Source organism: Mobula hypostoma, chromosome 15, assembly GCF_963921235.1.
Source record: "Mobula hypostoma chromosome 15, sMobHyp1.1, whole genome shotgun sequence".
In the NCBI taxonomy this organism is placed as follows: domain Eukaryota; kingdom Metazoa; phylum Chordata; class Chondrichthyes; order Myliobatiformes; family Myliobatidae; genus Mobula; species Mobula hypostoma.
Window position 1 is genome coordinate 7,763,494 of NC_086111.1, and position 14,274 is coordinate 7,777,767.

General features: G+C 42.6%; 1 protein-coding gene across 5 annotated transcripts in view; it reads left to right on the forward strand.

Annotated features, from left to right (window-relative positions):
• Positions 1-14,274, forward strand: part of mon1a (MON1 secretory trafficking family member A) — a 102,520-nt gene that overhangs the window by 40,392 nt on the left and 47,854 nt on the right. Inside the window, exons 1-2 of one of the 5 annotated variants that reach the window (XM_063067697.1) lie at positions 9,609-9,623; positions 11,570-11,678. The exons of 3 other annotated variants lie outside the window; for them this stretch is intronic. The gene's annotated coding sequence lies outside the window, so the exon portion shown is untranslated. Of the gene's footprint in view, positions 1-9,608; positions 9,624-11,569; positions 11,679-14,274 lie in introns of those variants that run through there. One more of the 5 variants, XM_063067696.1, reaches the window with a different exon arrangement.

Sequence of the window (14,274 nt, forward strand, 5' to 3'; positions counted from 1 at the left end):
TCACTGTGTTTAGTCACATCCTCAAAAAATTCAATCAGGCTTGTAAGGCACGACCTGCCTTTGACAAAGCCATGCTGACTATTCCTAATCATATTATGCCTCTCCAAATGTTCATATATCCTGTTGCAGCCATAAAGAAGTAAGTGCAGGAGTCTCAGGACCACACCACCAGGTTCAGGAACAGTTATTACCCCTCAACCATCAGGCTCTTGAACCAGAGGGGATAACTTCACTCAACTTCACTCACCCAGCACTGAACTGTTCCCACAACCTCTGGATTTGCTTTCAAGGACTCTTCATCTCATGTTCTCGATTTTTTTTATTATTTATCAGATTATTATTATTATTAGAGTCTTGTCATCTTCAGAAGTTTTCGGATGACTCTGCCATAGTTGGATGCATCAGCAAGGGAGATGAGGCTGAGTACAGGGCTACGGTACGAAACTTTGTCACATGGTGTGAACAGAATTATCTGCAGCTTAATGTGAAAAAGACTAAGGAGCTGGTGGTAGACCTGAGGAGAGCTAAGGTACCGGTGACCCCTGTTTCCATCCTGGGGGTCAGTGTGGACATGCTGGAGGATTACAAATACCTGGGGATATGAATTGACAATAAACTGGACTGGTCAAAGAACACTGAGGCTGTCTACAAGAAGGGTCAGAGCCGTCTCTATTTCCTGAGGAGCTGAGGTCCTTTAACATCTGCTGGATGATGCTGAGGATGTTCTACGAGTCTGTGATGGCCAGTGCTATCATGTTTGCTGTTGTGTGCTGGGGCAGCAGGCTGAGGGTAACAGACACCAGCAGAATCAACAAACTCATTCGTAAGGCCAGTGATGTTGTGGGGATGGAACTGGACTCTCTGACGGTGGTGTCTGAAAAGAGGATGCTGTCTAAGTTGCATGCCATCTTGGTCAATGTCTCCCATCCACTACATAATTTACTGGTTGGGCACAGGAGTACATTCAGCCAGAGACTCATTCCACCGAGATGCAACACAGAGTGTCATAGGAAGTCTTTCCTGCCTGTGGCCATCAAACTTTACAACTCCTCCCTTGGAGGGTCAGACACCCTGAGCCAATAGGCTGGTCCTGGATTTATTTCATAATTTACATATTACTATTTAAATATTTATGGTTTTATTACTATTTAATTATTTATGGTGCAACTGTAATGAAAACCAATTTCCCCCGGGATCAATAAAGTATGACTATGACTATGACTATGACTATTATTTATTTTTTCTCAGCTCAAGCTGGTAAAACCTGAAGTACGGGCACACTCATTTGTCAATTGCAAGGAACTTTCGGATTATTCTAGTATTGTTTAGTATTGTGGCTTTCGGAAGATTTACATAGGTATTACTGTGTAGCCCTAATTGTTTAATGCTATTGTGTTGTGCCTTTGGGATGATACTAGTTGTAGATATTACTATTGGGACAGTGTATACCTTAGTCATGTTCCAGTCTTTCAATTTTCCGTTTTAATTCAGCATATTTCTGATGTTTTTCCCTTCTTGATTTCTGTAAGTTATGTGTGTTTGGAATGGCTATATCTATTAAGTAAGTTGTTCTTGCTTGTTTATCCTGTATTATTATATCCTGGTGGTTATATTGGGTTGTCCTATCTGTAATAACTGATTGGCTGTAATATAATTTTTAGTATTCTGACTGTAAAACTGGATCAGGCTTGTATTTAGAGTAAGATGTGATTTATTTTATGAGTTTGTATTTTAAAGCAAGATTTTCATGTATGATGTTTGCCATTTGATGGTGTTTATTATTATTATTATCTTTCTTTCTCTTTGTATTCGTGCAGTTTGTTGTTTTTTGTGTTTGCAAATTGGTCGTTTGTCCGTCCTGTTGGATGCAGGCTTTCATTGATTCTCTTGTGTTTCTTGTATTTTCTGTGAATGTTTGCAAGAAAATGAATCTCAGGGTTGTATATGATCTCATATATGTACTTTGATAATAAATTTACCTCGAACTTTAGATTTCTGATTTCTCTGTTGGGAGCTAGTATTGACCTGATGGGTTGAATTTCCTTTTGTCCAAGCAGGGTACATTGTATAACATTGCTGATTCGACTGAAATTGAAAACTTGCCTCCTCTCCATCAACTAAGATCAATTTTTTAATCATCTGCAAATGTCCTTTATACATATTCTACTTTATTATCATGTACTAGCAAAAATAAGGAGCTTATTTCTGAGTTCTGGGTGTTCCCTGGTAACACCCTTCATATCACTAGCATATGTTGTGAATTGTTGTTTTGTGGCAATAGTATAGTGCAAAAAACAAAAAACAATGAATTAAAATTAGTATACTGTTGGCTGTGTGAGTCTAGGGGAAACACCCTCCGGTCCCGCCAAACTCGTGAGACTGTGACGGCTTTCTCACCCCAATCCCCGGTTTGTGTGGATGCTGTGCAATTTGCTGCCCTGTTACAAATTAGTGCCAGGAAATAACAGACAGTACACTGCATAGGATTAAAGGAATTGTATTTATGAATCTTAACTAAAGGGTTTGTAAAGAAAATCAAAAAGAAAAGGGCCCATTTTAATTAAGCAGTCAAATGTGCACAAGTTGGAGTTCATGTTCAATACCTCTGTCACTCATGCGCTGGGCCCTCAGCATGAAAATACACACAGCAAAAAGAAGAGGGGACAGTGGGCAGCCTTGGCGAGTGCCACGTGTTAATGGGAAATAGTCAGATCGAAACTAATTTGTCTGTATACACGCTAAAGGCGAGTGGTATAATAGCTTAACCCAAGCTATAAATATTCTGCCAAATCCAAATTTCTCCAAAACACTATATAAGTATACCCATTCCACTCTATCAAATGCCTTCTCCGCGTTCAAGGTGATAACAACCTCTGGACTTGGAGAATCACTCGGTGAATAAACCACATCAGCCAGTCGACGGATATTAAAAAAAGAATAGCGATTTTTAATAAAACCTGTTTGATCATCTGAAATTATCTTGGGAAGGGGACGTTCTAAACGACATGCAAGCACTTTAGCCAAAATTTTCACATCTACATTCAAAGTGAGATGGGGCGATATGATCCACATTGAGTTGGGTCCTTGTACTTTTTAAGAAGTAGTGAAATAGCTGCCTGTGAAAGAGAAGGGGGTAAGGAGCCATTCTCCAAAGATTCCTGAAACACTTCTAGAAGGACCGGTGTGAGCTTATCCTTAAATTTCTTATAAAATTCTATTGGATAACCATCAGGACCTGGGGACTTACCACTCTGCATAGCCATAATGGCATTATTAATCTCTTCCTGCCCAACAGCCCGATCTAGGTTCTCCACTTCCTCTGGTTCAAGAGTTGGTATTTCCAAATTATCTAAAAAACGTTCCATATTTGTTTTATCTGAGGGGAACTCTGAGGCATACAGAGAGGAATAAAAAGTTGCAAAGATGTTATTAATCTCTTTTGGATTGCTTGTCAAGTTCTGGTGCATGTCTCTTACCTGGGGAATAAGTCATGATGCAGCTTGACGTTTCAACTGATGAGCCATAAGCCGGCTCGCCTTGTCATCATATTCATAATAGAGGCCACGTGTCTTAAGAATTAATTGTTCTGATAGGTTTGTAGATAGAAGATTAAACTTCGCTTGCAAATCAACCCGGCTTTTATATAATTCCGCAATGGGTGCCTCAGAGTATTTTCTGTCCAGGTCCCAAATAGATTGCAATAACACTTGCATTTCCTTCCTACGCTCTTTATTGGCATGTGAAGTATAAGATATTATTTGACCCCTCAAGTAAGCTTTTAAAGTTTCCCAAAGGCAAGAGTACGATACCGACTCAGTTTTGTTAGTCTCGAAGAAGGTGTCAATGTTAGCCGATATATAACTACAAAATTTCTCATTAGAAAGCAAAAGGGGGTTAAGTCTCCACAGAGGCCGTTCTCTAACGTTTAAAGGAAAACATAGGTCCAGTTTCATGGGCGAGTGATCAGATATAACTATAGCAGTGTATTCAATTTGTCTAATCATAGGTATTTCGGAATTATCTATAAAGAAATAGTCTAGCCTGGAATAGGAGTGGTGAACATGAGAGAAGAAAGAGAATTGCCTGACTGATGGATTCAAAAATCTCCAAGGATCCATATAACCATTTTGTTGCATAAACATCGAGAAGGCCTTTGCCATACCGGAAAATGTTCCCCTAGGGCAAGACCTATCAAGCAGTGGGTCAATAGCACAGTTCAAATCTCCGGAAAAGATTAGCTTATGTGTATTCAGGTTAGGTATTAATGACAAAACCTTATTTGCAAATTGGACATCGTCCCAATTAGGAGCATAAACCTTTACCAAAATAACAGGTATCTGAAAGAGAGAGCCAGAGGCTATAATAAAGCGACCATTAGGGTCACTGATTACATCAGATGGTGTGAACTGCATTCTTTTGGTGATTAATATTGCCACCCCACTGGACCTACTATTAAATCTGGAATGAAATACCTGACTAATCCATGCTTTACGAAGTCTATTATGGTCCTCCACTCCTAAATGTGTCTCTTGTAGAAATAGTATATCTGCTTTTAATTGTTTCAGATGAGCGAAAACTTTAGCTCTTTTAACCGGACCATTGAGCCCCTTTACATTCCAAGAAATAAACCTCACAGGGTGGCCTCCATCGGCAGTACTCACGCTAACCATATCAAAAAGCACACAGGGCCCACAATCCAAAACAGTGCGAGGGCATAAGTTGCACACAATAATGCACAATGAAAAGAAAGTCTGATCAATCCGTAACACACAAAAGAATAAACTGCCATGGTAATCCCCCAAAACACTCCCTCCACCCCTTTACGCAGACAACAAAAAAAACCAATTAACCCCCGAAACCTGGATCTACCTCCCCAATTGAGGATGATTGCAGGCAGTACCCAACAAAAAACTTCCAAGGCATTCCCCATACAGCCCAACTTTCAATCTAATCTAGGGTGGCTCCCCTCCTTAAAATTTATCCTATCACTTATACTACCTTTAATATAACATATAGGCTAAAAAGGACACAGGTCAAGCTAAGCATTAAAAACAAAAAAAAAACACACTGGGCAACTTAAACACCCGAGATATAAATCCCAAATATTTACATTTTGCTGGTTGAAAGTTTTTGTTAATCAGTTTCGGCAGCATAGCAGTTCGACCCGATCGCGTTCCACAAAGTAAACTGGAAAAATGAACAAAGAAGTGGATTGTGAAAATTAACAGTTTGCCTCGGCATGAAACCCTTTCCTTGCTGCATGAATAACCTTTTTAAAAAAAAAGTCATTGCTCTTCTCGTTCTTCTTCTCCCCAGCGCGAATGGTAAAACTCTTCAGCCGCCTCTGGTGTATCGAAATAATGCTTTTTACCTTCATGTATGACCCGGAGCTGGGCAGGATACAACAGGCCAAACCTGACCCCCTTGCCGTAAAGCAGGGATTTCACCTCCTTGAAAGCTGCTCGTTTTTTACCCAGCTCCGCACTAAAATCTTCATTAAAAAAACACGCGGTGTCCGCGGAAATACAGCTCCTGCTTCCGTCGATTGATGATGCGTTGCTTATCTTGAAAGGAGTGAAAGCAAACCAGGAACATTCTTGGTCTCGTTTGCTTGGCTCCAGAGACGCCGGATGGTTTACGTCTGACTCAGTGAGCACACAAGAGGACTCGGGGAAAAAATCTGTCCCCAGCACTTCGTCAAAAAACTCGGTCATAAATTTAACAGGGTCCGAACCTTCCAAATTTTCAGGAATGCCGACCACTCTCAAATTGGATCTCCGTGATCGATTTTCAAGGTCGTCTAGCTTTCCCTTCAGAAATGCGTTTTCGCTCTGCAACGCTGCAATGGCGGCTTCGGCGCTCACCAGTTGGTCACTGTAATCATTCAGGCCGTCTTCAACCCCACAAATGCGTTCGTCGTGTGTCTCGTAAGCAGACATAATTTGTTCCATGGTAGCAGTCACTGGTGATAAAGCATCTTCAAGTTCTCTTTTTAGGGCAGAATGCACTGCTTGCGTCATGTCAGTAATAAGTACTAAACGAAGCCTCTCCAAGTCATCGGGTAGCGCAGGTCCGGGTCCAGCTCCAGCAGCATGCAACGGCGCCATTACTGTAACATCCGCCTTCTTGCTTGAGGCTTCGCTATCTTTTTCCCCAGTTTTACTTTGAAGGTACATTCTACTTGCCATTTCAATGTCCAGCTATGTCCCGCATTGTTCACAATGGTAAATATCCAGTTATCTCGAGCATACGGCAAAGATAAACAGGTAGATTTTCAATAAAAATCGGGAGCCACACTCACACGCACCAACTCACTCCATACTCGACCCCGGAAGCCCTCCCACCTTATCTTTGTAACATTTGCTGTTCAGACTAATCAAGAACCTATCAACCTTCACTTTAAATATACTCAATGACTTGGCCTCCACAGCTGTTGGTAGTATTAAAATAGAGGGAAAATAGTGAGGTAGTGTTCATGGGTTCATTGTCCATTCAGAAAGCTGGTGATAGAGGGGAAAGGCCATTCTTGAAATGTTGAGTGTGTCTCTTCAGGCTCCTAAATGGTACCAATGAGAAGAGGGCATCTGCAGAGTGAAGGGGGTGCTTGATGGATACCACTTTAGGTGTTATTCTTGTTAATACCTCAACACACACTAAATTCACCTACTTAAATATTGCACAGTCAACAGAGGGAGGTAATAAGATGAGAGAGGGCAATGGGGAATGGTGAAGGGGGAAGGGGCGCATTACCAGAGTTCAAGAAATCAATGTTCATGCTATCAGGCTGGAGACTACTCAGACAGAATATAAGGTGAAGTTCTTCCAGTCTGAATGTGACTTCATCGCAACTGTAGAGGAGGCCATAGACTGACATAGATTTCTTGAACTTCCGGTAATGTACCACCGCCCCCCCCCGCAACATTCCCCGTTTCCATTTCCCTCCCTCTGGTGCTCCTCCCCCTTTTCTTTCCTCCATGGCCTTCTACCCTTTCCTATCAGATTCCCCTGCTCTAGCCTTGTATTTCTTTCACCAATCAACTTCCCAGCTCTTTACTTCCCCCTCCCCTCCCAGTTTCACCTATCTCTTTGTGTTTCTTCCTCCCTTTCTCTCACCTTTTTGCTCTGACTTCTCATGTTTTTCCCCCCAGTCTTTGCCGGAAATGTGGACATAGTCTTTTCAATAGAGGCTGCCTGGCCTGCTGAGGTCCTCCAGCATGTTGTGTGTATTGCTTGGATTTCCAGCAGCTGCAGATTTTCTCTTGTTTGTGATACAGTGAAATGTGTTGTTGCCCTCACATCAAATCAGTGAGGGTTGGGCTGGGCTGAGCAGTCCAGAAATGTGGCTGTGCTTCTGGCACCAACATAGTATGCATACAGCTTACTAACCTTATCCTGTACGTCTTTAGAATGTGGGAGGAAACCCATGCAGTCATGGGGAAAATATACAAACTCCTGACAGTGGCAGGAAATGAACCATGATCGGCGACCACTGGTGCTATAAAGTGATACTCAAACCATTACGTTATTGTGTGTGTCCCCTGCTACCCTTTTGGGCTGTACAGCTCACTGTGCCAAAATACAGTGCTGCTCCCAGCTGGTTCATGTCGGTGGTAGTATCTAAATGAATGTAGTACAAGTGACTTTTCGTCACCTAACGTCAATATTTATTTATTATTCACTATAAAACTTACTGTAATAATTGATTAATTTCTCTGTTAGTAATCAAAACTGCTCACTTGCCACATCCACAGAGCAAAGGGTGGGTCCTCTATTTCCCTGCATTATGTACCTCCTCAGCAGTGAGTGACGCTGACTGTTGCTTATTTGTGAGTAGTGTGAGGGATATTTCATCAGTTATATCAGATAAAGACTGAGTTCTTGGAGACAATCATATCTGTTTGAACCAGAGGGCATGCATTTAAGGTGAGAGGGGTAATTTCAAAGGAGATGTGAGGAGGAGGCTTTTTTATACATTGAGTAATGGGTGCCTGGAATGCGTGGCGTGGGGGTGATGGTAGAGGCAGAAACATTAGGGCTCTTTAAGAAATGTTAAGACAGGCACATGAATGTGAGCGGAATCAGAATCAGGTTTATTATCACTGGCATGTGTCGTGAAATTTGTTAACTTAGCAGCAGCAGTTCAATGCAATACTTAATACAGAAGAAGAAAAATAATAATAAGTAAGTAAATCAATTGCAGTATATGTATATTGAATAGATTAAAAATCGTGCAAAAAACAGAAATAATATATATTTAAAAAGTGAGGTCGTGTTCAAGGGTTCAATGTCCATTTAGGAATCGGGTGGTTAGGGGGAAGAAGCTGTTCCTGAATTGCTGGGTGTGTGACTTCAGGCTTCTGTACCTCCTGCCTGACGGTAGCAATGAGAAAGAGGCATGCCCTGGGTGCTGGAGGTCCTCAATAATGGACGCTGCCTTTCTGAGACACCACTCCTTGAAGGTGTTTTGGGTACTTTGTAGGCTAGTACCCAAGACAGAGCCGACTAAATTTACTACCCTCTGCAGCTTCTTTCGATCCTGTGCAGTAGCTCCCCCACCCATACCAGACAGTGATGCAGCCTGTCAGAATGCTGTCCACGGTACATCTGCAGAAATTTCTGAGTGTATTTGTTGACATACCAAATCTCTTCAAACTCCCAATGACTCCTAATTAATACACATACAAATAGAATTTACATCCTGGGAATGGAGGAAAAATTGATTGCATCTTGCATTTGCAAGCTCTACATTTCCCAAGTGGTTCTGCATTGATCAGGTTGTGATCAATTCGCACTGCTGAGAATTCAGCTTTTCCAAGTGCTCCACTTGCTGTTGGATTCTGCTCATCAACAGAAACCCCTCACATTCTGGCTGGTATCGAGTTTCCAGATCTCAGACGGACAGATGGAGTTCAATCCAGAAAAGTGTTAAGTGATTCACTTTGGAAGGTCCAGCTTGATGGCAGAATACAGGGTTTATGGCAGGATTCTTAGCGGTGTGGAGAAACAGAAGGATCTTGGAGTTGATAGGGTGGTTAAGAAAGCATATGGTGTGTTTGCCTTTGTTAGTTGAAGAATTGAGTTCAGGAGTCACAGGGTAATGTTGCAGTTCCATAAAACCCTGGTTAGACTGCACTTGGAGTATCTCTTACATCACCACCTCCTCGGAAGAAGCGCCTAAGATGAGGGAGAAGGGCCAGTGGCGTCCTGGTGAGGCTGAGACGGTGTGCTAATCGAACCCGCTGGGTTCTCACTGTTCCAGGCAGACAGGTGTAAAAACCTCTCTGGGAAGAGTAAAGGAGGAAGGGTATACTTCATGGTCAACAATGCTTTGTGTGACCCCCCCCCCCCGCCACCCCCAAGAATGTGTGTGCCTTCAAATCCTTTTGTTCCCCAGACCTGGAATACCTGGTGCTGCTGTGCAGACTCTACTGGCTGCCTAGGGGAGCTCACGGCTGTTATCATCACAGCGGTGTACAGTCCATCGCAGGCTGATACCGACCCGGCTCTCAAGGAACCGTACAAGACCATCAACACGCTGGAGACTATACACCTTCATTGTCGCTGGTGACTTTAATCGAACATCACTGACACAAGTCTCTCCAAAGTTTTGTCAGCACATGCAGGTGAGCACTCGTGGAGATAACACACTTGACCACTGCTACACTCCCTTCCGTAATGCTTACAAAGCTCTCCTTCACCCAGCTTTTGGAAAATCAGATCACTCTTCGATCCTGCTTTTGCCGACATACAGGCAGAAGCTGAAACAAGAGGCAGCCATAAAACCGTCCACTGTTGGGCCGACCAATCAGTCTCCATGCTGCAAGACTGCTTCAGTGATGTCGACTGGAATGTCTTCCATGATGAGGATGTCTGAGTTCACGGCTGGAGTCACGTGCTTCATCCGGAAGTGCATCGACGACGTTGCCCCCCAGAAACTGGTCAGGGTCTTTCCGAACCAGAAACCCTGGATCAGTAGTTCCATGTGAGCAGCACTTAACCGTGCTAACTCTGCCAGCAGTCAGCAGGAGCTCAAGAGAAGCAGCTATGATCTCTACAAAGCTATTATGGCAGCGAAACAACAATACAGGGACAAGATTGAGTCGAGATTCACAATGAATCACACACGTGACTTGTGAGAGCTGCGTGCCACCGCAGACTTCAAAGCCAAACGTAGTGGTGCCACCAACATCGCAGCCACTCTCCCAGATGAGCGCAATCACTTTTACGCTTAGTTCGATATTGCTAACTCTGAGCCTCCAAGGAAAGCCACCGTTACAATCTGCAACCTGGTCACCTCTAAAGCTGAGGTATGCAGATGTTTCCAACGAGTGGATAGTGGCAAGGCTGCTGGAACAGATGGCATCCCAGGGCGGGTACTTAGGATGTGCGCAACACAACTGAGAGGAATGTTTACAGCCGCTGCTCTACATACCATCCTTACACATCTGGAGAAGAAGGATGCTTATGTGAGAATGCTGTTCTTGGACTACAGTTCATTCAACACCATAATTCCATCCAGACTCGACAGGAAGCTCAGAGACTTCAGCCTTCACTCTGCCTTGTGCAGCTGGATCCTGGTCTCCGGCAGGTGGTAAGAGTGAGCTCCCTCACCTCTGCCCCTCTGACTCTCAACACAGGAGCCCTTCAGGGCTGTGTACTGTCTCCTCCTTTACTCCCTGTATACCCATGACTACGTCGCCACCCACAGCTCTAATCTGTTAATTAAGTTTGTCCACGACACTGATTGGCCTAATCTCAAACAATAATGAGGTGGCCTACAGGGAAGAAGTCATCTCTCTGACACAGTGGTGTCAAGAAAACAACCTCTCCCTCCATGTCGCAAAAACAAAGGAGCTGGTTGGGGATTACAGGAGGAATGGATACGGGCTAACCTCTGTTGGCATTAATGGATCTGGGGTTGAGAGGGTAAACAGCTTTTAAGTTCCTCGGCACATCACTGAGGACCTCGTGGTCTGTACACACCAGCTATATGGTGAAAAAGGCACAACAGCACCTCTTTCACCTCAGACAGTTTGAGGACGTTTGGTATGGGTCCCCAATTCCTAAGAACTTTCTACAGGGGCACAATTGAGAACATCCTGGCCGGCTGCAGTGGCCTGGTATGGGAACTGTACCTCCCTTAATTCTGGATTCTGTAGAGAGTGGTGCGGACATCCCAGCACATCTGTAGTTGTGAACTTCCCATGATTCAGGACATTTACAAAGACAGGTGTGAAAAAAAGGATCATTGGTGACCCGAGTCACCTCAACCACAATCTATTCTAGCTGCTACCATCCGGGAAACGGTACCACAGCATAAAAACCAGGATCAACTGGCTCCAGGACAGCTTCTTCCACCAGGCCATCAGACTGATTAACTCACGCTGATTTAAGTGTTTTTCCATGTTGCATTGACTGTTCTATTTATTATAAATTACTGTGATTGCGCTTTGCACATTTAGACGGAGATGTAACATAAAGATTTTTACTCATGTATGTGAAGGATATAAGAAATAAAATCAATTCAATTCAATTCTGATTGTGTTCATTTTTGGTCATCTCATTATAGGAAAGATCTGGAGGCTTTAGAGAGGGTGCAGAGGAGATTTGCCAACATGTCCTATAAGGATAGGTTGAGCAAGCTATGACATTTCTCCGTGGAGTGAAGAGGATGAGAGGTAACTTACTAGTCGTGTACAAGATGATAAGAGACATATATAGAGTAGACAGCCAGTGCCTTTTTCCCAGGGTGGAAATGGTTGGTACAAGAAGATATACTGTTAAGGTGATAGAAAGATGTGTAGGGGGCTGGCAGAGGTAGTTTTTTTATGCAGAGGGTGGTAAATCCATGGAATGCACTTGGGTGGTGGTAGAGGAGGATACATTAGGGATATTTAAGAGACTCCTAGATAGGCACACGAATGAAAGAAAACGGAGGGCTATATGGCAGGAAAGGTTTGGATTTGAGCTTGGAGAAGGTTAAAAGGTTGGCACAAAATTGTGGGCTGAAGGGCCTGTACTATGCTGTAATATTCTGTGTTCAATTGTTTTACATCTGGGAGTAGGAAACAATAAGGCATTTAGTGTTTCTTGTTATGTTTTGTAACTCCAAAACATGAAAGTAATTCAACAGAAACAAAGAGTCGGGAATGTGAGTCTAACTTCATTTTTACTTTAAGCAAGGCACGCACGTATGACACAATGGCGTGATGACGTATGCCATTTTCATAATGAATTATTTAAACAACAAAGAATGCTTAATCAATATATTTACAATGTTACTGAAATATTCAATACACAACTCCTCTGGAGGTCACAATCAAGAGAAAGGTCGAATTTGACCTTCAGCTCTCTGGGGCAACAGAAACAAGTATGCGAGAACACCACACCCTCTAATATAGTGACAAGTTCTGCTGTAAAGTTCTTGTTGCAATACTTATTTAATTTATTTTACCTTGTATACAGTATGTTTACTGTAATTTATAGTTTTTATGTATTGCACTGTATTACCTTCACAAAACAAATTTCACGGCTTATGTCAGTGATATTAAACCTGATTCTGATACAAATGGCATTTAATACTAATCAAGCTTTCTGCTACAGATATTTCAAAAATACAAAATCCAGATCAAAGGTAATTCAGATACCTTAAGTTGAGCTACCGTTTGACAGTTTCACTTTGTAACTGCAGAGTGATTCATTCAGAAAACAAAGTTTAAGCAGATGTATTTTCTAAGGGGTTGTGAAATACTTAAATGTATCCCAAAGAAAGTGTCCTGTCCAACTAATAGACTCAATGTCACCTATGGTAGAATAGCCACAAACCAGCATTTTAGATTCATTGAGATCTTAACACATTGCATCCTGATGGCATGAACGTTGACTTCTCAAACTTCCGCTAATGCCCCACCTCCCCCTCACACCCCATCCGTTATTTATTTATTTATATTCATACATTCTTTTTCTCCCTCTGTCCCTCTCACTATACCCCTTGTCCATCCATTCTTTCTCCCTAGGCCTCCTGTCCCATGATCCTCTCATATCCCTTTTGCCAATCAACTGTTCAGTTCTTGGCTCCATCCCTCCCCCTCCTGTCTTCTCCTATCATTTCGGATCTCCCCCTCCCCCTCCCACTTTCAAATCTCTTACTAGCTCTTCTTTCAGTTAGTCCTGACGAAGGGTCAAGGCCCGAAACGTCGACTGTACCTCTTCCTAGAGATGCTGCCTGGCCTGCTGTGTTCACCAGCAACTTTTATGTGTGTTGCTTGAAACTCCAGCATCTGTAGATTTCCTCATGTTGACATTGCATCCCAATATAGTTAAGGGAATAATCTCATGGAATCACAGAAAATCTACAAGGCAGAGTGAGACTATTCAGCCCATTGTTTGTGCTGCTGAAAAAGAGCTGGCAAGCTTAATTCCACCCTTAAAAACCATGGTTCTCAAAGTACACATCCAAGTACTATTTAAGTGTAATGAATGTTTGTGTCCTGCTTTCATACAGCGAGTTCCACATCCTTATTTATTTTATTTAGCAATGCAGCGCAGAATAGCCCTTTGACTTTGCCATCTCAGCAAACTCAACTCTAGCTCATCGCAGGACAATTTTCAATGACCAATTAACCTACTAACTAGTGTGTCTTTGGACTGTGGGTGGAACCTGAACACCCAGAAGAAACCCAGGCATTCCACATGGAGAATGTACAGACTACTTACAGGTGGTGTCGGGATTGAATTCCAACACCCCAAGCTGTAATAGTGTTGCACGAACTACTGCGATAAATGAGAAGGGTTTCTGCATCTCATTTCTAATCCCTCTACTAATGGTTTTAAATCTATGCCTCTATTAACTGATTGCTCTGCTAAGGAAAATTTCTATTTGCTCTAGCTAATATGTCTTGTAATTTTATGCATGGTAATTAAGTATCCCCTTGGGCATTCATACACAAAATGAATGGAGGAACTCAGCAAGTCAGGCACTATCTATGGAGGGAATAAACAGACAACGTTTAAGGGCCAGGACCCTTCATTGGGACTGGGCTTCTTAGTTACAAAACCCTTTTGTTTTGTAGTTCTAAAGGAAACGAGCCCAAATTACCCCATACAGATTTCCATTCACGGCAATATATTTGTAAATCTTCTTTCCATTCTCTTCTGTGCAATCATATCTTTACTCTAAAGATACCAAAACTCTGTCCAGTCCTCAGAGAGAGACACAAGTAGAGTTCAGTTTAATTCTAGTACAATTTATCTGGTCTCTAATTCCATGTCTTG